Consider the following 11,715-nt stretch of genomic DNA (forward strand, 5'->3'; position numbering starts at 1 on the left):
GGCATTGGCTTCTCTGGTGGACCCAGAACTTGTAATTACACCAAGATGTATTGAGTTCCCCCTACATCACTGCACTGTGCTAGGGCTCAGAAGGAAACAGTGCCAGCTAAGGTGCACTCCTGACCTCCAAGTGCACATGGGCATGCGCTGTGGTCTAGCAGGCGTGAAGCCCGTCAGAACCAGAACATAGTCTTGGACTATGATAGCTTGTATCCTCACAGTAGCTATTGAGAAGGTTGGAGCTGGAATCACAGAGGCTGTGGGCCCAACGCATTCATTTGGAGGCTGAAACACTATTTTGCAACAGGGGAGTAAAAATATGTCCAGCAATTTTTTTTTTAAAGATTTATTTTAGAGCAGGAGGGAGTGCAAGAGCACCAGAGGGAAAGGGAGAAGGTGACAGAATCCCCAGCAAACTCCACGCAGAACTCGGAGCCAGATGCAAGGCTCGATCCCAGGATCCTGAGATGAACCTAAGAGTTGGACACTCACTGCAGGTGTTCACGGCAAATTTTTTTGTTTATTTATTTATAATCTCTAGATCCAATGTGGGGCTCGAATTCATGACCCCAGGAATCAAGAGTTGCATGCTTTTCTGACTGAGCCAGCCAGGTGCCCCTGTCTGGCAAATATTTAACCCCAAATGGTAACCATTTAAGGTCAGAGACTGCTAATTCAACCTGTGACAGTGAAACCAAGCTACATTGGGGGAGGCAGTACCATGTTCAGTGTTTAGAGACAGACACAGTGGGCTAAGTTCATTGATTTCCTCATTATTACAGCCCCAGGACATTAGGTGTATTACTGAGCCTTCTTCATACCTTGTTTTATCTGTACAATGGGAGTCATGAAGCCCACTTTATAGGGTAGTTGTAAGGGATAAACTTTGGGGAAATATAGTGTGTGTATCTATGTGAGTGCAGACGTGTACACACACACACACACACACACACACACACACCCCATATACATAAACTACATCATTTCGTGCCAAGCCTGTGCTGTATCCTCACAGTAGCTATTGAGAAGGTTGGAGCTAGAATCACAGAGGCTGTGGGGCCAACACATTCATTTGGAGGCTGAAAAAATGAATACGAAGTTTGAAATGACTATACTAACTATTAAGAGACCATGTCAAAGAGTCTGTTTTAAAATGAGTATTTGGTCACGTAATTTAATGTTAATGAGAGTTGTAATTTTTATTAGTTTCTACTTTGTTTCTTACTAATCTAAGTCAGGAAGGTTTGCCTGCTTACGTGTCCAGCTCGCTCAAACCGTCACTCAAATCCTTTCAGAAATAGCTTGTGTTTGGTGCCGTGAGCGGAAGCAGCAGGCAAAGCAGCCGCCGCCCGCGTTCTCCGGACAGATGCTGTGATGCGGACTTGATCACGCTCAGGCTGGTAACTCGGTGGGGCGCGTATCAATCAGGGACATAAAAAAATCCACATAAAATGATATGGTCCTACTGATCTGCTTTATAAGTCCTGTCTTTTAAAATTTTTATTTTCTAAAGATTGTATTTTAGAGAACACGCGATCATGGAGGGGGGGCCCAAGTGAGAGGGAGACCCAAGCAGACTGTGCCGTGTGCACAGACCCATGCACGGCTCCATCCCATGACCCTGAGATCGTGACCTGGGCTGAAACCAAGAGCTGGAGGCTTAACCAACTGCACCTGCTCCCCCCCCCCACGCGCCCCTGAATCCTGCTCTCTTCTAAACAAAAACCAAACACCGAAGGGTGATCTGTTCTTGTTCTCTCAGTCACAGTTGGAGGTCTGTGTCTGGGTTCTAATGTTAGACTTGGAGAAGGCCATGACCCAGTGAGACCCATGCCTGAGATGACACACCTAAGGGAAAGGCTTCAAATGCAAGACCCCATGAAAATGGCCAGAAACATGGGTATTTTGGTCTAGAAGAGGCAACTCAGAGCTATCACTGTGGCAGCAAATCCCAGAGTTCTGTTTTTTTTTTTTTTTTTTTTTTAAAGATTTTTATTTATTTGACAGACCACAAGTAGGCAGAGAGGCAGGCAGAAAGAGAGAGGAGGAGGAGGAGGCAGGCTCCCTGCTGAGCAGAGAGCCCGATGCGGGACTCAATCCCAGGACCCTGGGATCATGACCTGAGCCGAAGGCAGAGACGTTAACCACTGAGCCACCCAGGTGCCCCCCAGAGTTCTGTTTTAACCCTGTTTTAACCACAGGACTTTATCAATTACTGCTGATAAACTGATATCCCCAGATAACCCAGAATATTGTAGAGACTACCTATATATATATTACTATCTGAAAACAATTATATTTGTGTATTTTTCAAAATGGGTTAAATGGATAATTTAGTAAAAACAAATGAGGCTGTATAATAAAATAGACTCTCCTTATTACTAAAAATAGAGAGTCCTATCCAGCTCTGGTCATAAAAAAGCCTTTCTATTCACACTTCATAAGGTTTTTGTTTTGTTTTGTTTTGTTTTAAACTGAGGGTGTTGTCGAAGTTTCTGTAAACTTGCACAAACACCCACCGTCACCTCCAGGGCACACGAATGTCTGTGTGTGGGAGGAACTGCCAGCTCTCTGTCCGTGTTATAACGTCACCCTAGGATGACATGGTGGGCTACAGGAACGTGTCGGTTTTGTGCTAATTTAGAAGCATCATAAAATGAGGTGGTCTGACAGGTCTTTAAGTCTGTGTGGAATCCGAAAGCACAGCATTTTCCTGCTTAGCCGCGGTGAGAAGCCTGCAGAAAGCAGTCCTGTTATCCTGTACTTAGCAGAAGACGTGCTGTAATTTTCTTTCAGATTAGAACCTTCCAGCCTTGTACAAAGCATCACTGGAGAGATCCAAGCAGTCGCTGACTCTCCCATCAGGACACTGCAAAGCACTAGAATGGGGTAACCATGCCACGTCCCCCCAGGTCCCCAGCATGAAGAAGGGCTGCTCACGGTATCAGTGCCCAAAACTTTTGAGGGGACCTGGCCTTGGGGCTGTAGAAACAGAAACGGGACCCGGAGCTTTGACAAGGGATCTCAGCCTGGTCTCCGACAAGGGATGACAGGCCGTCACCGGCGCTGTCCCCATCTGAGCGCGCCGCCCTCTGCCCGCAGTGATGCCAGGGTTTCTGCCCAGAGCGTGCGGTGCTTGGGGAGGACACGGGATGTTTTAAATGCTGAGACCTGAAGGTACAGGTGTGACAAGAGTATTCAGGGACAGACAGACCCCAGTGTGGGAGAGTTGACTTAGTGTTTTTCGACTCTGATGGTGTGAAGGAGGTATGCATTCCACAGAAGCTCTGATTGGAATTCTGAGTTGGGATCTTTCCCTGGGCTAGCGACACGTGGTAGGAGCCTCTCTCAGGATGGCAGCGAGCCGCCTTCTGCTCAGCGACGCAATCACAGTACACCTAAGACCCTCCTCTACCCCAGGGAACACTCGGCTTTTCACTTCCAATAAGCTGTCCAGTGAATTACACTTCATTATAAAATAAACATGGGGGCGCCTGGGTGGCTCAGTGGGTTAAAGCCTCTGTCTTTGGCTCAGGTCATGATATCAGGATCCTGGGATCGAGCCCCGCATCAGGCTCTCTGCTCAATGGGGATCCTGCTCACCCCCAGCCCCCCCGCCCCCCCCCCCCCCCCGCCTGCCTCTCTGCGTACTTATGATCTCTGGCAAATAAATAAATCAAATCTTAAAAAAAAAATAAACTTGATGTTAGATGATCTCGCTCAACTGTAGGCTGTGGTCAGTGTCCTGAGTCCTTCCAGGCAGGCGAGGAGAAGCCATGATGTTCGGCAGACTAAGTGTCTTAAACACACTTTCCACTTAGGATATTTTCCAGTTAGGATGGGTTTATTGGGACAGAACTCCATCATGAGCCAAGATCTGTGTTTCTGTGGCCTAATCCCACAATGTTACTTATTCCACGCATGGGTGTTTATGTCTGGGAGCGGGTGAGATGGAAATGTATTTTTGTTTCCACTTAAACCCAAGGACTTAAGTTTACGGTGGAAACTACCCAGTAATGCACACATGGGGTCAAAGATTGCAAAGCTTTTTCGTAATGAAAATTATGTAAAGCATGAACACAGAGAAAGAAAGGAAAATAGCAAATCACAAGCAGTCTGTTTCCTAACTAACCAAGAAGTCCTTTCTGAGGCTGGACTGTACTGTGGGGGGAGGCCTAAGAGCCCGGGGGGACCCTACAAGGGGAGCCTCCAACGTGGGCTTCCCAGAGCCATGTGCAGAGGGCATTATAGACGAGACCCTGCATTTCTGAGGTCCCCTTTCTAAGCTTGTTTCCGAGCCTTACATTTTCTTTTTCCTGTCAACTTTTTTGCCTGAGAAACGCACACACCCACACCCTTAAGCTGTTTATTTTTTGAAATTTTGATTTTTTTTTTTTTAAAAGAAGGACAGTTGACCCACAATGTTAGATTAGTTTCAGGTCTCAAACCTAGTGATCGGACTCGTCTCTGTTACGCTCTGCTCCCATCTGTCCCCATGCAACGCTGGTACCGTATTATCTGCGCTGCACCTTCTGCACCTGTGCCCTGCTCATTCGTACCTGGAAGTCTGTTTCCTGCTCCCCTTCGCTCATTCTGCCGAGGTCCCCCCCCCGCCCCACCCCGCCGACCCCGCCATCCTGCCCGCTGGCAACCATCAGTCTGCTCTCTGTATTTGAGTCTATTTCTGCTTTTTGTTTTTCAGATTGTATATACAAGTGAAACCATATATTTGTCTCTGACTTCATTTAGCATAATACTCTTCAGCTCCATCCATGTTGTGGCAAGGGCTAGATGTCATATATATATTTTTAAGAGTCTCATGCTCGGGTGCCTGGGTGGCTCAGTGGGTTAAGCCGCTGCCTTCGGCTCAGGTCATGATCTCGGGATCCTGGGATCGAGTCCCGCATCGGGCTCTCTGCTCAGCAGGGAGCCTGCTTCCCTTCCTCTCTCTCTCTGCCTGCCTCTCTGTCTACTTGTGATTTCTATCTGTCAAATAAATAAATAAAATCTTTAAAAAAAAAAAAAAAAAAAAAAGAGTCTCATGCTCTACCGACTGAGCTAGCCGGGCACACCATATGTATATTTTTAAATGAGTAATAATCCATGGTGTATATATATCCCATCTTCTTTATTTTTATTTTGAAAAGATTTTTTTTTTTTTAATTTGACAGAGATCACAAGTAGGCTGAGAAGCAGGCAGTGCAGGGGGAGAAGCAGCCTCCCCGCTGAGCAGAGAGCCCGATGCGGGGCTTGATCATGGGATCATGACCTGAGCCGAAGGCAGAGGCTTTAACCCACTGAGACACCCAGACGCCCCTATATCTCATCTTCTTTATCCATTCATCATCCATGGACACTTGGGCTGCTTCCCTATCTTGGCTCTTATAAATAATGATGCAATAAATACAGGGGTGCATGTATCTTTTAGAATTCATGTTTTTGTTTTCCTTGGTACATACCCGACAGTGGAATTACTGGATCATATGGTATTGCTATTATTAACTTGGTGAGAAACCTCCATAGTGTTTTCCACAGTGGCTGTAACCGTTGGCATTCCCTCCAGCAGTGCACGAGGGTCCTTTTTCTCCATGTCCTTGCCAACACTTCTTGACTTTTTGATTCTAGCCATTCTGACGAGTGTGAAGTGATACCTTGCTGTGGTTTTGATTAGCATCTCTTTGATCATGACTGATGCTAGACATCTTTTCATGTGTCTGTAGGCATTGGTATGCCTTCTTTGGAAAAATGTCTATTCAGACTTTATTTCAACTTTTTAAAATATTTTATTTATATTAGAGAGTTGGAGTGCATGAGAGCGAGCTTCAGGAGAGGGAGAAGCAGACTCCCCGCTAAGCAGGGAGCCTGATGCGGGGCGGATCCCAGGACCCTGAGATCATGACCTGAGTTGAAGGCAGAGGCTTTACTAACTGAGCCACCCAGGCACCTCCAGATTTTCTTATTCTTAAAAAAGATTTTATTTATTTGTTTGACTGAGCAACAGCGGTGGGGGGGCGGTATTGGGGAGCAGAAGGAGAGGAAGCAGCAGACTCCCTGCGGAGCAGACGTCTGACCTGGGGGTTAATGCCAGGACCCTAGGATCATGACTTGAGCCAAAGGCAGATGCTTAACCAACTGAGCCACTCAGGTGCCTCAGACTTTCTTATTTTTAAATAAGACTGTGCGTGTGAGTGTGCAGAATTGTATAAATTCTTTAAATATTTTGGATAGTATCCCCTTATGGGATGTATTGATGGCAACCATCTTACCTTGTTCAGTGGGTGCCTTTTTCATTCTGTTGATGGTTTGCTGCGCAGAAGCCTTTCATTTTGGTTCCGTCCCAGTAGTTAGTTTTAGCTTTTCTTCCCCCTTCACTGAGGAGACCCTGCCTAGAGAAATCTTTTTATAGCCAATGTCAAAGAAATGACTGCCTTTGCTTTCTTTTAGGGATTTAATGGTTTTACATCTCGCATTTTGGGTTTTAATCCACTTAGAGTTTATTTTTTGGGTATGGTGTGAGAAAGTGATCTAGGTTCATTCTTTGGCCATAGCTGTCCAGTTTTCCCAGCACCACTGATCAGAGATACTGTCTTTCCCTCACTGTATATTCTTGTTTTCTCTGTCATAGATGAATGGACCATCAGTGTGTGGCTTTGTTTATGGACTCTCTTCCATTGATCTGTGTGTCTGTTTCTGTGACAATACTATCCTGTTTTCATTCCGATAGCTTTGCAATAGATCCTCAAATCTGGAATTGTGATACTTCCTTAAGATTGTTTTGGGTGTTTTAGGGTCTTTGGTGCTTCCATTACAAATTTTAGTATTACTTGTCCTAGTGGTGTGAAAAATGCCTTTGGTGTTTTGATAGGGATTGAACTGAACTTGTACGTTGCTTTGGACAGTACAAACACTTTAACAATATTTAATTCTTCCAGTCCATGAGCGTGGACTCTCTTTTCATTTGTGTCATCTTCAATTTCTCTTACCAATGTTACATAGTTTGCAGAGTACAGGCCTTTTGCCTCCTTAAAGTTATTCCTAGGTATTTTATTAAATGTGGTGCGATTGTAAATGGAGTTCTTTTCTTACCTTCTCTTTGTGCTATTTTGTTATTAGTGTCTAGAAACTCAACTGATTTCTGTGTATCTTGTATTCCGTAACTTCACTGACGTCACTTACTCTAATAGTTTTTTTGGTGGGGTCTTTAGGGTTTTCTATGTATAGTATCATAGGCAAATAGTGACGGTTTTATTTATTTCTTCTCTGACTGCTGTGGCTACAACCTCCAGGGTTGGTTTCTTGGTTTATTCCTTTTTTCTAGTTCCTTTAAGTGTAAGGTTAGGTTTTTGTTTGTTATTTTTGAGATACTTTATCTTAAGAAAGGTCTGTAACAGTACACATTTTCTTCTTAGCAATGCTTTGTATCCCAAAGATTTTGGACTGTTGTTTTTAGTTTTAGTTTTTTTTTCTTTTTTTTTTTTTTTGTCTCCATGAATTTTTTTGATTTCCTTGTTCATATCTTTGTTGACTCACTGGCTGTTGAATAGCATGGTGTTTAGCCTCCAAGTGTTTGTGTTTTGTCTGATTTTCTTCCTTTTGATTGATAACTAGTTTCATTCCACTGTGGTTGGAGAAGATGCAGGATAGGATTTCATCTTTTTAAATTGACTCAGACTTGTTTTGTGACCTAACATGGGATCTGTCCTGGAGAATGTTCCACGGGCATTTTACATACATTTGAGGAGAATGTGTATTCAGTTGGTTTTGCACGGAATGTTCCATACCTATTTAGTTCATCTGGTCTAAGGTGTGTGTGTGTATTTTAAGATTTTACTTATTTATTTGAGAGAGAGCAAGCAGTGGGAGGGGCAAAGGGAGATGGAGAAGCAGACTTCCCGCTGAGCAGGGAGCCTGACCTGGGGCAGCTCGATTCCAGGACCCCAAGACTATGACCTGAGCTGAAATTAGGAGTCCAAAGGTTAACTGACTGAGCCATTCAGGAGTGCCTACAGTCTTTCTTTTAAAGTCTAGTTTTTGTTTAAGTATTGCTATCCAGGCTTCCCCCCCCCCCCGCTTGCCTCTGCGTGCAACATGATTTTTTTCCATCCCTTCACTTTTAGTCTGTGTCTTAAGGTCTGAAGTGAGTGTCTTTTAGGCAGAATAGAGATAGGTCTTGATTTTTTATGCATTCTGGTGTCGCATGTTTTTTGATTAAGTGTAAATCCTTTAAATGCTCCAAAGTAATTATTGATAGGTATGTACTTACTTCCATTTTGTTAAGAGGCTAAACCCACATTTAAAAAACACATTTAGTCCATCAAATTTTGTAGGAGCTGGAATGTGGTGGCCCGGCGGAGCTTCACAACTGTCAGACTGGCCAATATGAACAGCACTAATTGGTCCATGAGGTCTCCATGTCCCATCCGCCCTTGGGGTGCTATCCTTTTTTTTTTTTTTTCATTTAATTTTTATTTCTTTTCAGTGTTCCAAAATTCATTGTTTATGCACCACACCCAGTGCTCCATGCAATATGTGCCCTCCTCAATACCCACCACCAGGCTCACACAACCCCTCCCCCACAAACCCTCAGTTTGTTTCTCAGAGTCCACAGTCTCTCATGGTTCATCTCCCCCTCTGATTTCCCCAACTTTCTTCTCTCCATCTCCCCATGTCCTCCATGTTATTTCTTATGCTCCACAAGTAAGTGAAACCATATGATAATTGACTCTCTCTGCTTGACTTATGTCATTCAGCATAATCTCCAGTCCCATCCATGTTAATACAAAAGTTGGGTATTCATCCTTTCTGATGGAGGCATAATACTCCATAGGTATATGGACCACATCTTTTTTATCCATTTGTCTGTTGGAGGGCATCTTGGTTCTTTCCACTGTTTGGTGATGTGGCCATTTCTGCTATGAACATTGGGGTACAGATGGCCCTTCTTTTCACTACATCTGTGTCTTTGGCACAAATTCCCAGTAATGCAATTGCAAGGTCATAGGGAAGCTCTATTTTTAATTTCTTAAGGAATCTCCACACTGTTTTCCAAAGTGGCTGCACCAACTTGCACTCCCACCAACAGTGTAAGAGGGTTCCCCTTTCTCCACATCCTCTCCAGCACTTGTTGTTTTACCGTCTTGTTGATTTTGGCCATTCTAACTGGTGTGAGGTTGTATCTCAATGTGGTTTTGATTTCAATCTCCCCGATGGCTAGTGATGATGAACATTCTTTCATGTGTCTGTTAGCTATTTGTATGTCGTCTTTAGAGAAGTGTCTGTTCATGTCTTCTGCCCATTTTTTGACGTGATTATCTGTTTTGTGTGTGTGAGTTTGAAGAGTTCATTATAGATCTTGGATATCAGCCCTTTGTCTGTAGTGTCATTTGCAAATATCTTCTCCCATTCTGTGGTTGCCTCTTTGTTTTCTTGACTGTTTCCTTTGCTGTGCAGAAGCTTTTTTGATCTTGATGAAGTCCCAAAAGTTCATTTTTGCTTTTGTTTCCTTTGCCTTTGGAGACCTATCTTGAAAGAAGTTGCCGTGGCCCATGAAGAGGTTACTGCCTATGTTCTTCTCTAGGATTTTGATAGATTCCTGCCTCACATTGAGGTCTTTTATCCATTCTGAGTTTATCTTTGTGTATGGTGTAAGAGAATGGTTGAGTTTCATTCTTCTACATGTAACTGTCCAATTTGGGGTGATGTTTGTTTTTAACTGGACCTACTTTAGGTATAGGCCAATTACTCTGTGGTTTTCCTGTATGGGGCCCAACGGCATCCTCATTTTGGTTTCGGAATGAAATGCTTTTTTAAAAAAAGATTTTATTTATTTGAGAGAGAGCTTGAGAGCGCACAGAGGGAGAGGGAGAGGGAGAAGCAGACTCCCCCTGAGCGGGTAACCCGATGCCGGGCTCCATCCCAGGACCCTGAGATCATGACCTGAGCCAAAGGCAGACACCAAAGAGAGCCACCCAGGCGCCCCTCAGACTGAAATTCTCATCTACTATACACGTGAGGAAAGCACTGATTTTTGGTTGTTTCTTTCCAGGCTAACATAGGGAATAATCCTCTCTTCCCTTTTTCTGCACCAAGCCCCCATTTCCATTAGCAATTTTGAATTCTGTTTACCTCAGCTCTGCCCTGTGGCTTTTCTTGTATCTGTTCTTACTCTTCTGGCTGACGTTCCCTCTCCAGCCAGGAGGGCACAGCACCCAGTCCTGCCTCACTGCGCTCACTGCAGCCCAGATACACAGCATCAGCACAGACAGGCCCGCAGTGGCTTCACAACGCCTCATCCCAACCTCATCGCCTTGGCTCTGGAGTCCCCTCCACCTCTCAATCTGGGTTCTCCAGATGAACTTCTCAGAACTCCCTCAACTTCAAACACAAAACAGCCCCCAGTGGCCTCTGGGAAGTTTTGAGTCTTTTTTCTTCTTTTAGTTGAGGCTCTACAATTGCGTTTTACTCCCACCCCATGTTGGGGGTTACTCCCCAAGGCACAATCACTAGAAGACAGATGGGACTGGGGATTTCTCTTAGTCCCGGAACTGCAGGAATACAGAAGCTCACTGTTTCCTTGGAGGTGAAATGATGGCTCAGGCTCGTGCTACAGAAATGTGGACGTGGCACGTGAACGGGTCCAGTCACACACCGCCAATGCATCTCATAGATGGAAGGAAACTTAGAGAAGCTAGGGGCCATGCTGCCTACCTTGACACTTAAAAAAAAAAAATTTTTAGGCTTTGGAATCAGAGGTGAAAACACTTTTCTGAGAGCCAGGGACTGTAGGCATTGGACCAAGAACCCGTGAGGCAGAACGTGAAATTTGGAATGTCCTTGAAGGACATACCCATTCTGGATGAGAACCACCATGTTGTGCCCAGTCTGGCAGAACATGTGCTGAAATCTCAGCTGCTGGCAGCACAGGGAGTCCCGGGCCTTGTGCCCGTGGTTCAGTGGCCTCCCAGAGTTCCATACCAACCAGCACACAGAGGACAGGCGTACTCGGGAGATGCTGCCGGTTAGATTCCAGATCGCCACAATGAAGTGAATACTGGAACAGAAAGGCAAATGAATCTTTTGGTGTTGCAGTGCATATAAAGTTCCGTTTACACTGCAGTCTGCTAGTGTGCAACAGGACTATGTCTAAAGAAGAATGCACATACCTTAATTAAAAAATCTGTCCTCGGGATACCTGGGTGGCTCATTTGGTTGAGCGTCTGCCTTCAGCTGAGGTCATGGTCTCAGGGTCCTGGGATTGAGTCCCACATTAGGCTCTCTGCTCGGGGGGAGCCTGCTTCTCTCCCTCCCTCTGCCTGCTTGTGCTCTCTCTCTCTCTCTCAAGTGAATAAAATCTTTTCTTTTATTATTAATTAATTTATTTATTTTACATCTGTTCAGCATAGCAGTGTTCATTGTTTTTGCACCACACCCAGTGCTCCATGCAATCCGTGCCCTCCTTAATACCCACCACGTGGCTCCCCCAACCTCCCACCCCACCCCCCACCCCTTCAAAACCCTCAGATTGTTTTTCAGAGTCCATAGTCTCTCATGGTTCACCTCCCCTTCCAATTTCCCCCAACTCCCTTCTTCTCTCCATCTCCCCTTGTCCTCCACGTTATTTGTTATGCTCCGCAAATAAGTGAAACCATATGATCATGGACTCTCTCTACTTGACTTATTTCACTCAGCATAATCTCTTCGAGTCCCGCCCATGTT

The 11,715-nt window shown here is 44.8% G+C and overlaps 1 protein-coding gene and 1 long non-coding RNA gene across 9 annotated transcripts in view; one reads left to right on the forward strand and one right to left on the reverse strand.

Annotated features, from left to right (window-relative positions):
- The window catches only part of LOC132024836 (uncharacterized), a 154,142-nt gene that overhangs the window by 124,231 nt on the left and 18,196 nt on the right, over positions 1 to 11,715 (forward strand). The window contains exon 5 of one of the 5 annotated variants that reach the window (XR_009406323.1): positions 1,296 to 1,400. The exons of the other annotated variants lie outside the window; for them this stretch is intronic. This is a non-coding gene — a long non-coding RNA (uncharacterized LOC132024836). The remainder of the gene's footprint in view (positions 1 to 1,295; positions 1,401 to 11,715) is intronic. 5 annotated transcript variants of the gene reach the window in all.
- The window catches only part of PIP5K1B (phosphatidylinositol-4-phosphate 5-kinase type 1 beta), a 290,745-nt gene that overhangs the window by 905 nt on the left and 278,125 nt on the right, over positions 1 to 11,715 (reverse strand). The window lies entirely within an intron of this gene.

This window comes from Mustela nigripes, chromosome 9, assembly GCF_022355385.1.
Source record: "Mustela nigripes isolate SB6536 chromosome 9, MUSNIG.SB6536, whole genome shotgun sequence".
NCBI lineage: Eukaryota > Metazoa > Chordata > Mammalia > Carnivora > Mustelidae > Mustela > Mustela nigripes.